At 38.3% G+C, this 19,287-nt stretch overlaps 2 long non-coding RNA genes across 2 annotated transcripts; one reads left to right on the forward strand and one right to left on the reverse strand.

The window, feature by feature from the left end:
* Positions 1–13,564: 13,564 nt before the first annotated feature.
* Positions 13,565–15,660, forward strand: LOC118559331. The gene is made up of 3 exons (XR_004928784.1): positions 13,565–13,781; positions 13,977–14,118; positions 15,314–15,660. It is a non-coding gene; the product is annotated as an uncharacterized LOC118559331 (long non-coding RNA).
* Positions 14,967–18,412, reverse strand: LOC118559332. The gene is made up of 3 exons (XR_004928785.1): positions 18,158–18,412; positions 17,900–17,967; positions 14,967–15,230 (listed from the first exon to the last, which is right to left on the reverse strand). It is a non-coding gene; the product is annotated as an uncharacterized LOC118559332 (long non-coding RNA).
* Positions 18,413–19,287: the final 875 nt, after the last annotated feature.

Here is a 19,287-nt window from a genome sequence, read left to right on the forward strand (position 1 = left end):
ATTTGGGCTACGTTCACACTGCAGGTCCTGATGCTCACCTCTAAATTTTTTGCTGAAATTGGCTTTCTCAGGGTTTATACAGGAATGAGTAACCCTAATTTAATGCTCGTAGAAATATTTTAAATGCCATAGATCGATTGATTTGATAGCTGTGTTCAGACAACAGAGCACCTCCGCATGCAGTGTTGCATTGGATCCAAATGTTGTTCGCAGACCGTCTGATTTCTGACGTTCGTGGCGGTAGAGCTTGCTCCAGCTGCTGCTGTGCTGTTTGCGGTAGCTAATGCAGACGTGACTGCGTTGGTTACAGAAAAGTAACTTGACATTGTTAGCTGTTGTCTGCCCCTTGCAGCTGATCTGTGGCTGTCTGCAGTGGTGTAGTGGTCCCTGGAGCAGTAGGTATACTCTCAATGTTTGCCCTTTTAGACGCAGCTCAGAAAAATGCCGTTTTAGAAACAATGACAGATAAAACTGCTCTATTTAGTTTACCCAAAAATCCATCACTAGGGTTTACTCATTTTAGCCAAAAATATTTAGCCTAAAACATTTAGATTAAAATATTTCCTTGAGCTACTACGTGAGGTGTAAAAATATAGTTGTCTCTTTTTTTAAAGATTTTATCCAGCTTCTGGCAGGTAAAGTAAAATTTTCTTTGGTTTATATTGAAGGAATTCCTACACTACATCCAGAATCAACATTTCATTACTTTACTGTAGGTTTTTCAATATGGACCTAGATGATAAGGCATATGGAAAGTCCTAAATTGATTGAGAAAGAGAATCTATAGAAAGAGAGAAAGTTCATGACAAGGAGAACATCAAAACTCACTTTGTCTTAGCAAATCATAATGTAATGGTTATGTTATTTTACTCCCCTGTCTTAGGTTTTCTGGCTACTTTTAGTTTTGTCACGTCCTGTCAGCTTCTTAGTTTAGCTTTGGTTTCTGATTTATTTCTTGTTTTGAGCCTCTGCACTGATGTCTGGTCTAATTACCCACTCTGCACACCTCTACACACCCTGTTGCATTCACCTCTTACCGGTTTCACCTGCTTCCACCTCCATATAAACTGTTGAGACCAGACATCAGTGCCAGGTCGTCTGTTTGAGTATGGGTGTGTCTCCTCCTGCAAGTTTCTGTTTATTGGTTTGCTTTTGGATTTTTGACCCCTTGTCTCCAGTGATCTGAGCCATCCTGTTTCTGTCTGTTCCTGCCCTGCCTGTCCAGCTAGTCTGTTTATTTTTGTGCCGTCTTTTGGTTGTGAGGTCTTTTTGGTTTTTGCCTCAGTCTTTGATTTTTGGTAATAAAGAACCTGATCTGAACCTCTGCTGGTCTGGCTGAATTCTGGGTCCCCTGCCTCTGAGTCATTACACATAAATTGTCAAATATACCATTTGAAACACCCAAAAAAGTGTTGATCCTGTTGATTTAGACACACTGACAATGAATGTTTAGCCCCTCCATTATAAAATGGACAGTGATTTTAAACTTGACAATCAAAAAGGGACCTCAGTTAAGTCATTTTTATCATATAAGGAACAAAGCAAAGGTAAAACCCATTCTTTCAATGCAAAAATATGGAAACACTACTCTAAGCCTTCATTTCATCATGGCTGGATTAGTAATTTTCTTTATCTCTGAATCGGTCAGACCTCACTCAAATGTCTGCAGCTGGTTCAAATGCTGCTGCACACCTTTTAATGGAAAAAACATAAAATAAAGCACACTACCCCATCCTGGCCTCCCTTCACTGTTTATCTTAGAGTTCAGTTTAAAGAACCTCTGTTTGTTTTTAAGGATTTAAACAGGTTGTTGTTGTGTCTTTAACCAAGTCATTTTATTAGATGTTATTTTGTTTCACGTCCTGTTAAAGTGCTCTTTAAATAATGATGACAATGATGATGATTATGATCACAAGAAACGTTTGCATCATCAGCAGAAGCTGGAAAGAAAAGAGACAAAAAGATTTTTCACACCTCACTTAGTAACTCAATGAATTATTTTAAACTAAATAGTTAAGGTTAAATATTAAATTGTTTATTGGTTGTTGTTTTCTTCAATCTCACCGTTATGTTTAGTAATTTCTGCCAAAAGCTGCAGCATTTTCATTTAATCCATCTGAATGCAGTATTTGCAAGCCCTACTCTGATTGGATGGAAAGAAACCTGTCTGTGATTGGCTGGTGAGGAGGACAGTTTTTGAAGTCAGGAGCGCACAGACAGAATCCAGAAATAAAATTATATGATCAACCTATAAAAAGAGTAGCAGAATTCAAATATTTAGGATTATGGTTAGATAGTTCATATAATTGGAAAATACATATTAAACATTTAGAAACAAAATGTAAGAAAGTAATAAATCTCATGAAAGCCGTGGCTGGGAATGATTGGGGGGCTGATAAGCAGTCACTATTGAATATTTACAGGGCACTTATGAGATCAGCAATAGATTATGGATGTATGGTATATGGAGCAGCAGCTAAATCATCATTACAAATAGTAGACAAATTACAATATAGGGCATTACGAATAGTTACTGGAGGAACTAAGACTACCCCTATTAATGCTCTTTTGGTAGAGGCTGGAGAAACTCCTTTGGAAATGAGACGGGTCAAAATATCACTTTCATACTGGATCAGAGTTAAAAGTAGTAGTCAAGAAAATTTAGCAACAAGCATTATAAAGAACTGTTGGGAATATTCCAAATTTACAAGAAAGGGTTTTGGCTGGAATGTGAATAAATGGGCAAAAATATATGAGTTAGATAATAAGACATTTGCAAAAAATAATCCAATTAGTGCTGTGCCACCATGGTTGTTTCCAGAAACCAAAGTTGACCTTAAAATACATGAAATGAAAAGAGAATGGAAACATAATGAAGTTGGGGTTAAAACTAGCATATATATTAGACAATGGTATTATAGTTATTTAAAAATATACACAGATGGTTCAAAAAATTCAAAGGGAAATGTGGGAATAGGGATATACATTCCAGAGTTTAATATATGTAAATGTGAAAGATTAACAGACCTGTTATCGATATATACAGCAGAAATGGTTGCAATTATTTTTAGTTTACAGTGGGTGGAGGAGGTTAGACCGGATAGAGTGGTAATTTGTACAGATTCAAAAGCTGCAATAGAAAGTATTCACTCAGGAGGAAATAATAGGAAAGACCTTGTTTTAGAAATATATCAGAGTTTATTTAGGTTATTTAGATATGGAATAGATGTTAAGTTCTGTTGGGTACCGGCACATGAAGGGGTGATAGGAAATGAAAAAGCAGACAAGCTAGCTAAAAAGGCTTTAGTAAAGCAAAATGTAGTAGAGATTACATTTGGGAAAGGGGAAGGGAAATCAATAATTAAAAAGAAAGAAACAGAAATGTGGCAAAAAATATGGGATGAAGATGAGAAAGGAAGAAGATTATATAGGATTTAAAAATCTGTAATAATTAAAAATTATGGAGAAAGAAGCAGAAGGGAAGAGATCATTTTTACTAGATTAAGAACTGGACACACATATCTGAATGAGTTTTTATATATATTAGGGAAGAGAAATGATGATATATGTGAGGGTTGTGGAGCAAAAGAAAATGTGGATCATGTTCTGATGAAATGCATTAAATATGCAACGGAAAGAGAGAGGATGAGGAAAGTAATTATGGAAAATGGGAGAGAATGGAGTATTAAAGGAATATTAGGGCGAAATGGAGATATAGAGGAAAATATGGTAATTAATAAAGCATTGTTTTTATTTTTACATAACACAAAATTAAAAAATAGAATATAGTAGGTTGAGCCACAGAGTTACACACTCATGTACAGTAGGTGGCGGTATGCACCTATAAGTTGTTTGCAATCCGCCAACAAAAGGAAAGAAGAAGAAGAAGAAGACAGAATCCAGCGAGTGCACAGCTGGTATTGAGCGTGGAAGTAGCAGGTCACGGGCAAACACGGAACCGAGCGCGAGCATAGTGGATTGAGAAGAGTTTATCAGAGTTGAGCGTGCGCGTGATGATTAAACGCTGAATACCTGTCTCACTGCGTGCTCAAACAAAAGACACTTCACTCCAGAAGTTGATATAGGCAATGCTGACTGAAAAACCGTATACCCGCGTACACCCTGGACTACACCACTGCCTGTTTAAAAACATGGCAAAATCCTTTGTCATCCTTACCGTTGACAGGCTGCAGCCATGTCCCGAATTTCTCGTTTTCCATCCACTTTTGTTGAAAATTGCATTTTCCCAAATCTTTCTCCGCCTCAAACTTCTTTCCCGAACATTGTAAAAACATACGGCTTTACGATCAACCGGAAGCAGTTCAGCGCAAACACGCAGAATGAGTTATATCTGACAATATATCTGATGAAACTGTTTTTATGACCGTATTTTTTTAGAAAAAAAAATAATGCCACCAATAATCACATTTAATGCCTTTTAATGCTAATTAAGGCCTTCATTTAAAAAAAAAAAATATTTAATGACTTTTAATGCCCTGCGGAAACCCTGTTTCTAGGGGTGGTCATTCATACTACTGGAGGGTTCAAGACCGCAGAGTGATCTGCATACACTGATAACAGGAGGAGACGTCACACAGCAGCGCACTGTGCTTACAAAGGTAATGTTGAATGTAATTGTTTCCAGAAGTGTTCAATGAAGTTTTGTTAAAAAAACGTGGATACTGTCATCTCTCCTTCTTATCGTTAAAAAGCTACTGAAGTGTGTAAGCTGACAATATTGAGAGAACATCATAGCAAGACGAAGTAAGGGAAGAAGAAAGCAGCAGAGCTGTTAACAGCAATCTTTTGTGGAGCGCTAGCTGCTGCTACTGTGTGTAGAAGTGCAGTGGGAGACAGGAGAGAGACGTAAAAGACGGATAAAATATGACATGGCCTTTCAGACTAAGAAATATCCGATACTTATCCAAATTAGTACCATAAATGGAAGTGGCACAAAACAGACTTTGTTTTGGGTGAAAAGATCAGAATTAGGCCGTTCATACTGCCATGAATAAGATCAGATTTGGTCACATTTAGCGGCTGTGTGAACGTAGCCTTAGAGAAACCAATTAACTAACAATCAGGTTTTTGGACTGTTGGAGGAAGCTAGAGTAACCAAGGAAAACTCACACATGAACAGGGAGAACATGCAAACTCCATACAGAAAGACCCCAGGCTGGGATTCAAACCCAGGACTTCTGTGATGCAAGCCAGCAGGGACACCAAGTGTGTCACTGTGCAACTAGTGTAAATCATACACACTCATTGATTCATGGCTTTGAAATTGATAATATACTACAAACGATTATTAAACCGTTTATTAAATCGTTATATGGTTCTATGTATTTTTGCTGTCTGGTTTGGTGTGAAACTAGTATTGTATTGGTATTAAAAGTCTATTAAACTCAATGTTAAAGTGTGTTTATTATTACTTATAAAATTGTTCATGTTACTAGAAGGACACAATGACAAACTGTTTTCTTGAAGATGTCAGGGTGCAGTTTTGCCTGCTGCACCCTGAACATTTTCTGGCACCTTCCTCCTCCCATACAGCCCCATCTTCACTCACCACTGATTGCTGCCACCTGCGGTCACCAATCAACCAGGACTCAATCTACCTGTCAACTGTCCTACATAAACTTACCTCAGTCAGCTCATCCCCTCCCTTCATCTTGTCTCCCTTGCACGAGCGTCTCTCTTCACTGGTCACAGCCTTCCTTTGACCGCACTCCCCCCTCTCAGCTCCGCTCGGATCCCACTGTGAAGTTCACCTGCCAGCCTTGGGGTCCGTCCCGGGCTCATCCTCCAGCTTCCTCCTGTCCACCTGCTCCATTCTGGTAAAAGACTCTCTGGTTCACATCCTCCTCAACTCATCTCTTTTAATAAAACTCTTAAAATGAAGCTCTGTGTGTGTGTTTGTTTTTGGGTTCATCTGAACAAATCATCACATCAAGTTTCTCCTATTTGGACATTTTTGTTCTATATTTGTTCATAAATAATGACATAAAACTTTTATTATTGATGGTGGTTTGTCTGAGACGACTTGCTTCTATTCTTCTGAGATCCAGTCCTGATGTTTGTGTGTGGATGGTAGACACAGGTCAGCATTAACACCCTGAGTCTCCAGCTACATAGAATAATACGCAACAAACTGTGATGGGCTGTGTTCTGTTAGATCCAGTACGACCGTATGCAGCACTCCTAGGGTGTCATAATATGGGTAAGATTCTACCTCTGGGTTTTCCTTCCCTCTCCCACCTTCAATGTTGCCATTGCACCTCACGGCCACCGTAATTCATCCATCCATTATTTAATCTATTCCTGATGATCCATGCAGGGTCACAGGGGGCTGCTGCCTACCTCCAGTAGTCGAAGCAAAGTTATGTTGTGTTCTATCAATATGCTTCCTTGGTTTGCAATATTTTGGGTCAAGTGGCTGTTGTGTGGAGTTGGTGGAGATAAATCAGCTGTTTAGAGATGAATCTTTCAGGAAGTCTGACCGTACGACTCCTTCCTGGACTAACTCTGTCAGACAGGAGTCAGTGAGGAGCTGACAGTGTCATGGTTGAGTTTTGGTTTGACTTTATTTTTCTGTTATTTTCATTTTTTCATCTCATGTGGGTTTGGTTTGACTTTATTTATTGTTAGTTTTCATTGTCATCAGTTATTTTCTGTCATCTTCACTTCACCTCCTCAGTAGTCCGTCACACCTGTTAACAATTTACCAGTCTATTAGCCAGACCCTTGTTCCACCTGTGAAGTGCTCTATTTAAACCTCCCTCTGCCTTCAGTTCAGCACTGGGCCGTCTTCTGCTATCAACCACTCCATGCCAGTCCCTCTGTAAGTCTTTGTATTCTGCTGTTCGCTCCTGGAGAAGCTCTGCTCTTTCTCCAGGTGTCTTCTGTGAATTGCTAACCTGACAAGCTGCTCTGGAGAAGTTCTGCTCAGAGTCCTGGTGTTGCTATGAGGCCTGCTAGGCGAGCAGCACTTAGTGAGTGTGGACTCTCTGTCTCCGGGCCGTCAGCTCCTGCCATCACATTCATCCCTGACCTTCTGCAGTCCTGAACCTCCGGTCTTCATCACTCACCACCCAGCATACTTCCTTCAATAAAAACTCAAACTTTTAGTCCCGTGTGTGCGTCCTGAGTTCATCGATAAACCCTGACAGACAGCTTTTCCAGGTTTTATGACTGATGTGTAATCTTTTAAATTTAGCTTTTGTTCGTTTTTATCTTTTTCATTTTAGTTTATACAACATTGAGACATAAAACGCACTATAAATAATTGTTGTCAAAGTTATTCCATCTATCCATTTCCTCAACCTTCTTTTCTGTGCAGGGGGAGGGGGGGGGGCAGGATTCACCCAGGACAGAAATGTCCATGTTGTTATTTTTAAAGGTAATATAGTAATTAACAGTCAACAGAGGCTGAAGAGGCTCAGCTCAGCTGTTGCATTTGACATGGTCACCGTCTCTCATAATTGAACGTGTAAAATAATAATAAAATCATATCCCTAATAGTACAGCAAATCAGAATGATACTATTCTCTTATGATAATCAAAAATGTATAATTAAAATAAAAGTTCTGTCTGTTGGACAGTTTGTGCAGAACTTCTGTTGACAGACCAACCATTTGTCCTCTAGTTTTACTCCAATAGTTAACATTGTCTTTAATCAAAGAAAAAGTTAAATAACAGAAGTTCTTCATTTTTGTGTGTTCTGGGTATCTGGAGAGATTATGTGAAGGCATGTTTCTGATTGGTATTGCGTTCAGATATTGAAACATTGCTTAAAACTCCATCTTTACAGTAACACCCAAACTGCCAGTAGTACATACAATTTACTCATTTAAATGAGAAAAGTCTAGCTGTAACTGCAGCCATTAATTATGCCTAACTCTGTCCCCTAACCATAAAGTCAGTGGACGTGTTTTTGGTGTCCGGGACTGCAGCTGGACAAACCTGATTTAAATGGTGCAGATCAAACTGGTTTTGCACGTCTGGACCAAATCATCGAAGATCACCTGCAACAAGCTCATTTACTGCTCATTTACCGGTGCTGGTGTGTGCATTCGCGCACAGATGCTGTGCACGAATGCACACGTGCGCAGTTTAGAGGGAACAGAAACAGTTTGGCGCGTCAGTCAGTTCGAAACAGTTCCTGTATCGGTCACGTGAGTTTCCCATAGCGATACGCCGTTATGGGAATTGTAGATGGAATTCTAAGCAAAGATAACTGAGTTCCCATCTTTACTAAATGAGGAGACGGCGGTGATATAGTTCCAGCACTTTTATTGAGAAAACAGAGCAGAGATCACATAGATGGAAAGTAATCGCACCCCACGGTCCTGCTGCGGTCTGCTACTGCTCTGTCTCTGCCTGTCTCGCTTTTCCGGCTTCACCTAATACCGCACAGTGGCCTTGGCTTGTGACATAACAAAGACAGTCTATCATAGACAATAATCATTCTACGCAGCATTCAGCCTTGCACTCAGCAAACAGTGGATCTTATACACAGCCATCTTGTCTCCAGGCCTCCTCTGTCCGAGTGGTGTGAGGCCATAGTGACTTCAGAATAATAATTCATATAACATACGCGCATCGACACACGTCTACGAGCTCGACGCATGCGCCGACGCATCGGTGCTGCCGGACCCATCACTACTGAGGGTTATCTCTCATCCTCCCTTCTCTCATGACAACATGCGCACGAGTCCTATCATGAAGTGAAAAAAAAAGTTCATTGTATGACTTGAGTAACGTGCAGTAACGGGGTGTCAGCAATGATAACGGCGTTATAGTGACAGTCTTAGATTACTCTTTACTGAAAAAAGTAAAGTAACTGAGATATATATATATATATATATATATATATATATATATATATATATATATATATATATATATATATATATATATATATATACATATTTTCCTAGTACTTGATAATGTTAGTACATCCACTGACTATAAAATTACCTATGAAACGTTTTCACACAGCCAGAAAATTGCTTGTTGTTGCAACCAAATCCTATGGGATTCTGTGAGAGTAGGGAGGAGCAAGATGGCGGCCAGTGATTTCAGTTTTTCGGGCAAATCAGCAATCCAGTGAATAAATAGAGATCATTGGCTTAAATACGCTAATTTTCAGGCAAACAAAATGGCCTCCAATGGACTCTTCCATAAACAGGTAACCCTAAAAACAGTTTCTACTTGAACTCACTAATGTTGCTTTGATAGCAACTTACAATAACCTACATTTGACTGATCAAATTTAAATAGTTGTCCTTTCCCCTCTTCACCTGGTCCCTTCCTGTAACATCAGCTCTAAACAGGAAGCTATAATTACAAGTAGTGAGGTAACACAGGTAAGTTCTCCAAAATAAAATGTACACGTTAATGATCAAACAATAAATATAGACTTGAACTGGAAATTGATTTAAACCCAGACGTTATAGTAAAAAAGCTGTAAAAATGCAAAACATAAACACACCACGATTAGTATTGGTTTGCAGATTACAGAATAAATAAAATATGGCTAAATCAAGCAAACAAGAATTTTACCTGAACATATATAAACAAATGGCAATTGATCTTCTCACCCACTTTGTCACAATACTTGTATGTGTGTAATGAATGGTGTGGAGTAGAACCCGGAATTCAGCCAAAACAATGTTTTCCTTTGCTGGGTTTTATTTAAATGAACAAAAAAACAGATCCAAAAAGGGGGTAAGGCAGACATCCAAAACACTTGACAGGAACAGAACTGGGCAGAACAAACAGAAGCAGGTTAACAAAAACAGGATCAAGGTGCTGGGGCTCTTACCACAACAAACGAGGAGGAACAGACGCGTGGGCATGAAGTGTGACGAACCGACAAATAACTGAGGAGGGAGTCAGGCTTAAATAGACAGACAAACAGGTGAGCGGAGTGAACCAATTAACTATAGGCAGGTGAAAGCAATAATGACGCTGACAGAAGAAAAAACCTAAGACTGAGCATAACACAAAGCACAGAGCAAAAATAAGAACTAATACAAAGACCGGATAACTCAAAGCAATAAACAGACTAAACCGGAACCTAAAACAAGACAGAACCTACAATAGAAATAAACCCAGAGGCAGGAGAGAACTAATTTAACCAAACAATAAACCTAAACCAAAACAGAACATTACAATGTGAGTAAAATTCCAGGCTACTCTAACTACCGTGAGTAACTCAAATAAATAATGAACAGACTTGTTTTAACCAAAAATGCACCAGAGAGACACATATCTAAATTTTATGTTAAAGTGACACTTCTTAGTTGTTCACAACCTATATTGTTTGTTTTAATGTTATTTTTGATCCACTGAGCTCTTTGAGCCATTTGGAGGTCGAGTGAACACACAGCAAACAGTAAATATTGTCATTAGGAGCATTTCACACTATTCTAACATACTGCATATACATTAACTGCTATAAGTATTGCCTTCATAAATTATATGATGAAAATATTTTGAAAAGTATTTATTCTGCCTGAATTTGTTCTTTGTAATTATAGATATTTGTTGTTCATTTTTTATTTTAGTCTTAAATACCAGAATTTGTGTATGACATTATATTTTTTTCTGTTTATTACATTTTGCAAAAAAAAGAATGCGATGTTATGAATAGCTACTCTGTGCTTGAGATGGCTTTTTATTGAATACTTTTTTACTCTTACTTGATTCATTTCTTGTTTCGCTACTTTTTACTTTTGAGTAAAAATATGTTCAAGTAGTGCTACTCTTACTTATAGTGTGAGCGTGTCATAATGATCGGCACATAGGACAACTAATAGAATAGATGATTTCCCCAGAACGTCAAGCTGAAAAAGATTGTCCACTATATCTTTAAGAATTTATTTTTATTTATTGTCCCATAATGGCACAGTGGCAAAAATTTGAATCCAAATGGGCTTTAATCTGCTTAAATCTGACCTATCTGAATCTTTTAGGCATATAGTAAATACATGTATCAGTTATGTTTTCTTTACAGTTCTTATTACTAGTTCTTTTGTTGCTTTTTTTATTTTTTCAGTGTTGAGAAAATTTAATGAGATCTGACATAACCTAAATATTTTTATTTATTTTTTTATTTTTTTACATAGCTCAGACCATAGCTTTCAAACATTAATAAATGGTTTGGGAATGCAACCTATACTTGTTAAAATAAGCACAAGTAATATTTTAAGAAGGTAGGTTGTAATTTCTTCCATCCGGTTGAAATGAAAAATCTCAACTAGGACTAATGTGTGCATTCAGATTTCTGATGCTTCCTAGTCTGTAAACATCTGTACATATTTTGCTTGATTTGGAATTTTTTTTATGGGTATGTATTTTTTATCGTATTTTTTAATACATGGTTTTAAACTTGTTTAAAACGTAGTTTTTTTTAAAGTGGTTGTTTGAAACATGTTTGCTTTGCTGCTGTCTTTGCCAGGAAACTCTTGAAAAAGAGATTTTGATCTCAATGAAGCTTACCTGCTGAAATTATGTTTTAAATAAAATAAATCATAAGACATGTTGAATACATTTTTTTTGGTTTGTTTCTTCCTGACAGTAGCCTCTGGTCTGTTTAACAACCTGAAAATAAATCAAAATGTCAATGTTGATTTTATTAGAATGGGTATAGCACCCTCTGATGGTTGAATGTACACATACAATTTTGGTTGTTAAGTCTTCTCCAGTATAATTTTGGAGAAAACATTATACAGTAAGTAATACTGACACCTTGTAGCTCAAATTGGTACAACAGCTTACCGACCACAACAATCTAATATACTGTTTTTAAACGGTATATTGTGGTTGGGAATTTTTACTAACACAGGATAGGTATATGAGGTTGCACTGCACAAAGGGAACTAAAAGTAAGCAAACATTTCTTGAAATTGGTTAATAAGACCACTTGCCAATGGAATGAGTATTTTACCCTTAAAATAAGATAATTAGAAATCCTGCACTTGAAATAAGATGATGGAAACAAGTTGCTTCTGTTTTAAGTGCAAAAATTGTATTCCACTGGCAACATCAGGGGAAAGGGCTATATTATGACTTTACAAGGAAATGCTAGGGGTAGTGATGGCCTAGTGGTTAGAGCAGCACGCTTGCGCTCTGAGAAAAAAACAAGTACCCTGTTCAACAACTATTATAAACATTTACTAGCAAATGGTCAGGAACATAAAGGATTCAGCAAAATCAGCAAAAACAAACCAGATCTCATATACATGCTGGACAAATGGTCTCGATCCAATCTAGATTTTGTAATTACGGGATATAAAATGTAAGAAGAGATCTAGATGAGAGTTACATGGGGGATGGGGGAAATTAGGTAAATGCACTTGACAATTTCATATAAATAAATGAACTGTGAATTAACCCAGTTTACAGAAACACATGCTCATCCAAACCAGGGGCTACAAGAGAACAAAAACCATAAATCCAAAAACTCATGGATTGGCTTGCTGGTTGATCCTGGTTACATAACCTAATCTTTAGGTTTTAAAATGTCCATGTGTGGTATAGAAAGCTTTTCCAGCCTCAGTGACTTACAAGAGTATTCATATCTCTTGAACCTTTTCACATTTTGTTTTATTAAAATGGCAAATTAAATGATGAGTCAACCCAAATAAGAACAGATAAAAATCAAGAGGAGACTTTTTTTTTCTTTACAAGAAAAATTTAAATATTGGTATTATAGTTACCTGGCAAGCCAGACTGATAATGTGTAATCAATCTGGACCTGCTCCCATCCAATCTGTTCGTGGAAAGGAGGGACATGGACCTTACCAAGCTCCGCCCACAACTGACCTAAAATTCTGAAGTCTCACAAACAAAGCCTCGCGGCGCATTCATTCTACGGAAGTTTCTATGTAAACATGGCGGTTTCCACATGGACTGATTCTTTGCGGAGTATTCCTGACTCGATTAGTGCGTCATTTCTGCCTGATTTTGAAAAAATATCATCGACAACAATGGACAGAGGAATTAACAAGTTCATGTCATCATTTTTGGACGAGTTAAGGGTATTTGAGCCACGCGAAGCCTCCAAAGTTGTGCAGGTCACAGCAAAATGCTATCGGTCGATGAGGAAGACGGCAGACCCTCACTCCCTCAGCATTAATATAGATGTGGACAAGATAACTGATGCCTATTGTTCTTGCAAGGCTGGGTAAGTTGTGCATTCATCGTTTTGTCTGTTACTTTTGAAATCAGCGGATAATTCCTGTGGTTTGTTGGCAAATGTTTGTGTGGCTAGCCTGATACGCTGTACTTGGTGCTAGAGTGGCTAACACGAGGAACAGTTTCGTCCAAAGCCTTTTCTGCTAAAATAAAATATTTAGTGTATGTCAGATACAGTACACGATTGAGATTGATCTGTTTAGCTAACGTAAGACTGTGTAGCAGACAGGCTTCACGGTCTTGAAGCTGTAAAGTTGTATCAGTACTGCCGTTATGTTGTAATTAGCTAAAAGCTGTTCATGATGCATACGTTTATTATTGAATTTTCTTTTTTTCAGACTTGGGGGTCATTTTTCACATATTATAGGCCTCCTCAAGACCTTGCAGTATTTCAAACTGCAAAGTTTTTCCTCAATCCCTGACCGATTGAGCTGCACCAGTATGCCACAAGCTTGGGGAGCACAATCAGCTCGGGGTTTGAGGATTGAACCCGTGCCCATCAACCACCTCACTCTAGCACGAAACGTGACTCACCGCAAGCGCAGACCGAAGGAATGCAGTGTGGACTTGAACAAAATGTATGTACTTTTTTACTGATTTAGATTTGAAACAAAATTTAACAAAAAATATATGTACCCTGGTCTTGTTTTATGATTCTGAGTGTAACTACAACTGCATGAATGCAAACAAAACCAACACATAAAACTGTTCTTTATTTTAATTAATATTGCAAATTTGACAGCTCTCAAAATTCATTTTCATTGTATTTACAGAGTGACAAAGGTTGAACCCGAGGAGATAGCTGCACTGAAATTATTACATGGTACTCCATTGACATATATGCTGACGCCTTCAGCACCAACTGTCTCTACACCCCTGGGAGAAGTGCAAATTGGGTCAGCTGTTTCCTATCAGGTAAAAATTAATGAAATGTGTACTAAAACAAGACTAGTATTACTGTTCTTACATTTTCTTCAAAACAAATCCCTGGAAAAGTGTCAAGTAGCAACACACAGCCCATATTCTGTTTAACTTAGGAAATAATATAGCAGGAATTGTACAACCAACTATTTTGAAATCTTTAATGCGAGAAATGAGTCGTTCAACATGCACTCTGTGTCTTGCTATTTTGTCAGTTAGTGCAAGATCTGCCTGAGACAACTGTTTGTCTGCTGAGGCAAAAGGTGGTATGTTTAAGGACAGACCAAGGGCATTTATCTCATCCTTGATTGTAAACCCTTTGTCTGCCATGACACCGTCACCATTCTGAATGTAACCAACGTCCTTCAGTTGTTGTATGGTTTCATAAAAACCACTTGCTTTTGTAATGGCCTTGTCTGATATTGATCCTGTGAATAATTCTGATGTGAACATGAAAGACCCCCGAGAGTCACAACCTATGAGTGCCTTGAATGTTGTGGTAGACTTATAATCGCTATATAGTTGGCATTGCACACCATGGGCCCAGGGGGATTCTGTTTTTAATTCTGTTCCATCAATAATAATTAATGTTGTAGGGAAATTAGCTTTGAAGTCTTTTGGCATGTTGTCTATTATAGTTTGTCTGTGTGGCCAGATAGAAACAGTGCACAGCTTAAGATAAATAATGTCAATCCAAGTGTTAAATACTATACCAGCTGACTGTTGTGAAATGCCGAACCGTGTTGCTAGATCGAACAGACCAAAGTTTTGTCTTAGTCTGCACATAGTCAGGAAAAGTCCATTTTCTGCTGACATTTCTCTAATGGCATTTCTGTTTTCATCATAAGTCAAAGTCTCCCTCTTTGGCAAGAGAAATGTAAATAGTGACATGAAACGGACTAATGTAAGTCCTGTATAATATACACACAGATTTTTTTTGCTGTTCTTCTCAGATTCAACAACAGCATCAATACCAAACAGTTTTCGTTTCTGTTCTTTCTGTAGCTCTGTTTCTAAATTTTCCACTTTTGCTTGTAAGCGACTGATTTCAGTTTTTGCCATTTCCAACTCTGCAGTCACTGCAAGCATATCCAGCGGCGAAATCCCTGAAAACAAAAAATAAAAAAGGACTAAATATGTATATATAGACAAATGTATATAATGTGATGATACTGCTCTTTTGTTTCAGACAAGGAACTTGAAGGCAGATGCGACAGCGGTCATGCAACAGTGTGGCAACACCTGTGTCACAAATAACCCACCAGTGGATCTTCCAGAAAGATATAAAGCGTTGAAAGACCTTAATATTTGTGAAGATCCTGTGGAACTGGAAGCTCGAACCAGAGAACAGAGTAAATGTGCTGAGTGGTTTGAGGCAAGAAAAAAAAAGGCTTACAGCCTCAAATTTCCATCGAGTTATGGTCAGGAAAGCAAAGGTCACACACAAGTTTTTAGAGTCAATTTTTGACGCTAACTCTGTTTCAGCCCCTTCACTGGATTACGGGCGAAGAAACGAGCCCTTAGCAAAATCAAAATATTTACAGGCTCATCAGGACCGGCACTTGCATGAGTGTGGCTTTGTGGTCAGTAATCACTTTCCCTTCATAGGTGCTTCACCCGACGGCAAAGTATGTGACGGTGGCCGATTCAATTCAATTCAATTCAATTCAATTTTATTTATATAGCGCCAAATCATGAAACATGTCATCTCAAGGCACTTTACAAAGTCAAGTTCAATCATATTATACAGATTGGGTCAGATTATACAGATTGGTCAAAAATGTCCTATATAAGGAAACCAGTTGATTGCATCAAAGTCCCGACAAGCAGCAGTCACTCCTGGGGAACCGTAGAGCCACAGGGAGAGTCGTCTGCATTGTACATGGCTTTGCTGCAATCCCTCATACTGAGCAAGCATGAAGCGACAGTGGGAAGAAAAACCACCCATTAACGGGAAGGAAAAACCTCCGGCAGAACCGGGCTCAGTATGAACGGTCATCTGCCTCGACCGACTGGGGTTACAGAAGACAGAACAGAGACACAACAAGACAGACAAACAAGCACAGAAGCACACATTGATCTAGTAATCTGTTCTACATTAGATGGTAGTAGCGGGTGAGCCGTCTTCTCTGGATGATGTCACAGTTAACAGAACGCCAGACCAGGTGTACCTACTATGAAGAAAAAGAGAGAGAGCAAAAAGTTAAAAGCTGAAATGACGACAGTCATTTCAATGTAATACAATGCAAAACTGGAGAACAGTAGACTGAAGAACAGTAGAAATCAGTAGAGTGAGAAAATTAGACCCTGATGTCCTCCAGCAGCCTAAGCCTATCACAGCACAACTATAGAGATAGCTCAGGGTATGAGCCACTCTAACTATAAGCTTTGTCAAAAAGGAAAGTTTTAACATTAGTCTTAAAAATAGATAGGGTGTCTGCCTCACGGACCAAAACTGGGAGTTGGTTCCACAGGAGAGGAGCCTGATAGCTAAAGGATCTGCCTCCCATTCTACTTTTAGAGACTCTAGGAACCAGCAGCAGACCTGCAGTCTGAGAGCGAAGCGCTCTGTTAGGAACATACGGGGTAATCAGAGCTCTGATATATGGTGGAGCTTGATTATTAAGGGCTTTATACGTTAGAAGGAGAATTTTAAATTCTATTCTTGATTTAACAGGAAGCCAATGAAGGGAAGCTAAAATTGGAGAAATATGATCCCTCTTGTTGATTTTCATCAGAACTCTTGCCGCAGCATTTTGAATCAGCTGAAGACTTCGAACTGCATTTTGTGGACTTCCTGATAGTAAAGAATTACAATAGTCCAGCCTTGAAGTAACAAATGCATGGACTAGTTTTTCAGCATCACTCCTGGACAGAATGTTTCTAATTTTGGCGATATTCCGGAGGTGAAAAAAGGAAACTCTGGAAACCTGTTTAATATGGGATTTAAATGACATGTCTTGGTCGAAAACAACACCAAGATTTTTAACTTTATTACCAGAGGCCAAGTTAATGCCATCCAGATTAAGGGATTGATTAAGAACTTTATTTTTTGAAGACTCTGGCCCAAAGATTACAACTTCTGTCTTGTCAGAATTTAAATGCAGGAAATTTAAAGTCATCCAGCTTTTGATGTCATCAAGACATGACTGCAGTCGAAGTAACTGATTGGATTCATCAGGATTTATGGATAAATATAGCTGAGTGTCATCAGCATAACAGTGGAAATTAATCCCATGCTGTCTGATAATTTTGCCAATCGGAAGCATATATATAGTAAATAGAATTGGTCCAAGGACTGAACCCTGTGGTACTCCACAAGTGACCCTAGAGTTTGAGGAAGATTTATTATTAACATGAACAAACTGGAATCTGTCCGACAGATAAGATTTAAACCAGCCTAATGCTGGTTTAAATCAAAGTATGTGACGGTGGCCGATCAGGTCTAATAGAAATAAAGTGTCCGTATACCGCTCGAAATTCCACCATTCTGGATGCCTGCATGCTACCCAATTTTTGCCTAGAAATGCAACCCAGTGGCTCTGCTCAGCTGAAGAAGACACACATGTACTATGCTCAGGTTCAAGGTCAACTTATGATCACAGGATGTGATTTTTGTGATTTTATTGTTTTCACCCACAAGGATCTACATGTAGAAAGAGTGTGGCCAGACAAAGTATTTATGTCATCCATGTTAGAAGTTTTAGCTGCTTTCTATCAAGATCATGCTGTGCCTTATTTACAAAACATGTAGTAACTGGTTATCCTCACTTACAATGTTCATCTGTTTGCACCTCTATCCCTTTGTCTGCATCATTGTTTTCTGCAGCATCGTAGGTATCCCTGTAAATAATTCAGAACATTCACTGTGAACTAGATGGTATCCCTGTAAACAATTGAAACAACAAAAGTGATTCTGTTTCTGTTTGATGTTCATGTTTGTGGAAAATGTGAATTGTGACACATGATAAATAATAAAATAACTTTTAATCAGCACTGTGTTATGGATGTGTATATAATTGTGTGTACTAACAAGCTCTCTGCTCTAATCGATGGTCTCTTGTCTTTGCTGTCCTGCCTACTTGCACTTTCCGATGCTCTTTTTCGTGCGCGCCTAGCTTTATGCACTCGCGCTCCGTCTGCTGGTGTCGGATAAGGATGGGACGCTGTTGGCCCATCCCCGCCGACAAAATGCTAATAAATAAATAAATAATAAGCAATAAGTATTATTGCTTTGCTTTAAGTATTAAAGCAAATTTATAATACTTACACCAGCACACACTCCCTTGTTCTTATTGATCCTACGAAGGTTGAGCTGCTCGTGTGGTCGCGCACAAGCTTTGATCCAAGCCCGGCATTCTGCACCTGATTTTGGAAATCTGTGAATTTTCCCACCACAAATACGATTAGGATATCTGACATCACCAGTACAGATACCCCACTGGCAATGGAGAACCATTTTTTTTTTATTATTTTTCGATTATTAACTCGAAAACGTTATGCCGGTATGCTAGTACAGCGGTAGTATAGCACTACATTAGCTTGTGTTTGTGAGACTTCTTCGAACGTTGTAGCCACTCTATGACGTAGAATGGGCATCAGCCAATGAAAAGCGGCCCCTCTGGTAAGGTCCATTAAGCCACACTGAATGTCCGAGCTGATTGGGGAGATCAACACTTAATGCCCGCCTACCAAAGGTTTGTTTTAGCCAATCACAGTATCAAATGAAAATGTGAATGCAGAGAATTAATTATATGCAAGATGACTCTCAATTAATTAGGGGATTACTGAAGGGAGTTGATTACAATGTATTTATTGAGGATTATCAGAGTAACAAAGGCCAAATACAAACAAATGACAAAATATTATTGGGAAAAAAAGAGAAAGTTAAAAATTTGGCTAAATAATTTGTGATGGCCTATCACGCAAAATCCCAATAAATTAAATTACAATTTGGGCCATAATATGACAAAAATATTAATAGGTTAAAGCAATACATTTACTTTTACATGGCAAAAAAATGTAGGTTCTCTTTATTTATGCAAACATTCAGGCATTGCTCCATATTATTTATATGCACTGTACATACATGCTGGACTTTTTTTCCCCACCATCATAAAAAAAAATGTGTGTCAATTTTCACCGTGAGAAGACGCCACTGAC

The sequence above is a fragment of the Fundulus heteroclitus genome, unplaced genomic scaffold (assembly GCF_011125445.2).
Source record: "Fundulus heteroclitus isolate FHET01 unplaced genomic scaffold, MU-UCD_Fhet_4.1 scaffold_276, whole genome shotgun sequence".
NCBI classification, from domain to species: Eukaryota; Metazoa; Chordata; class Actinopteri; order Cyprinodontiformes; family Fundulidae; genus Fundulus; species Fundulus heteroclitus.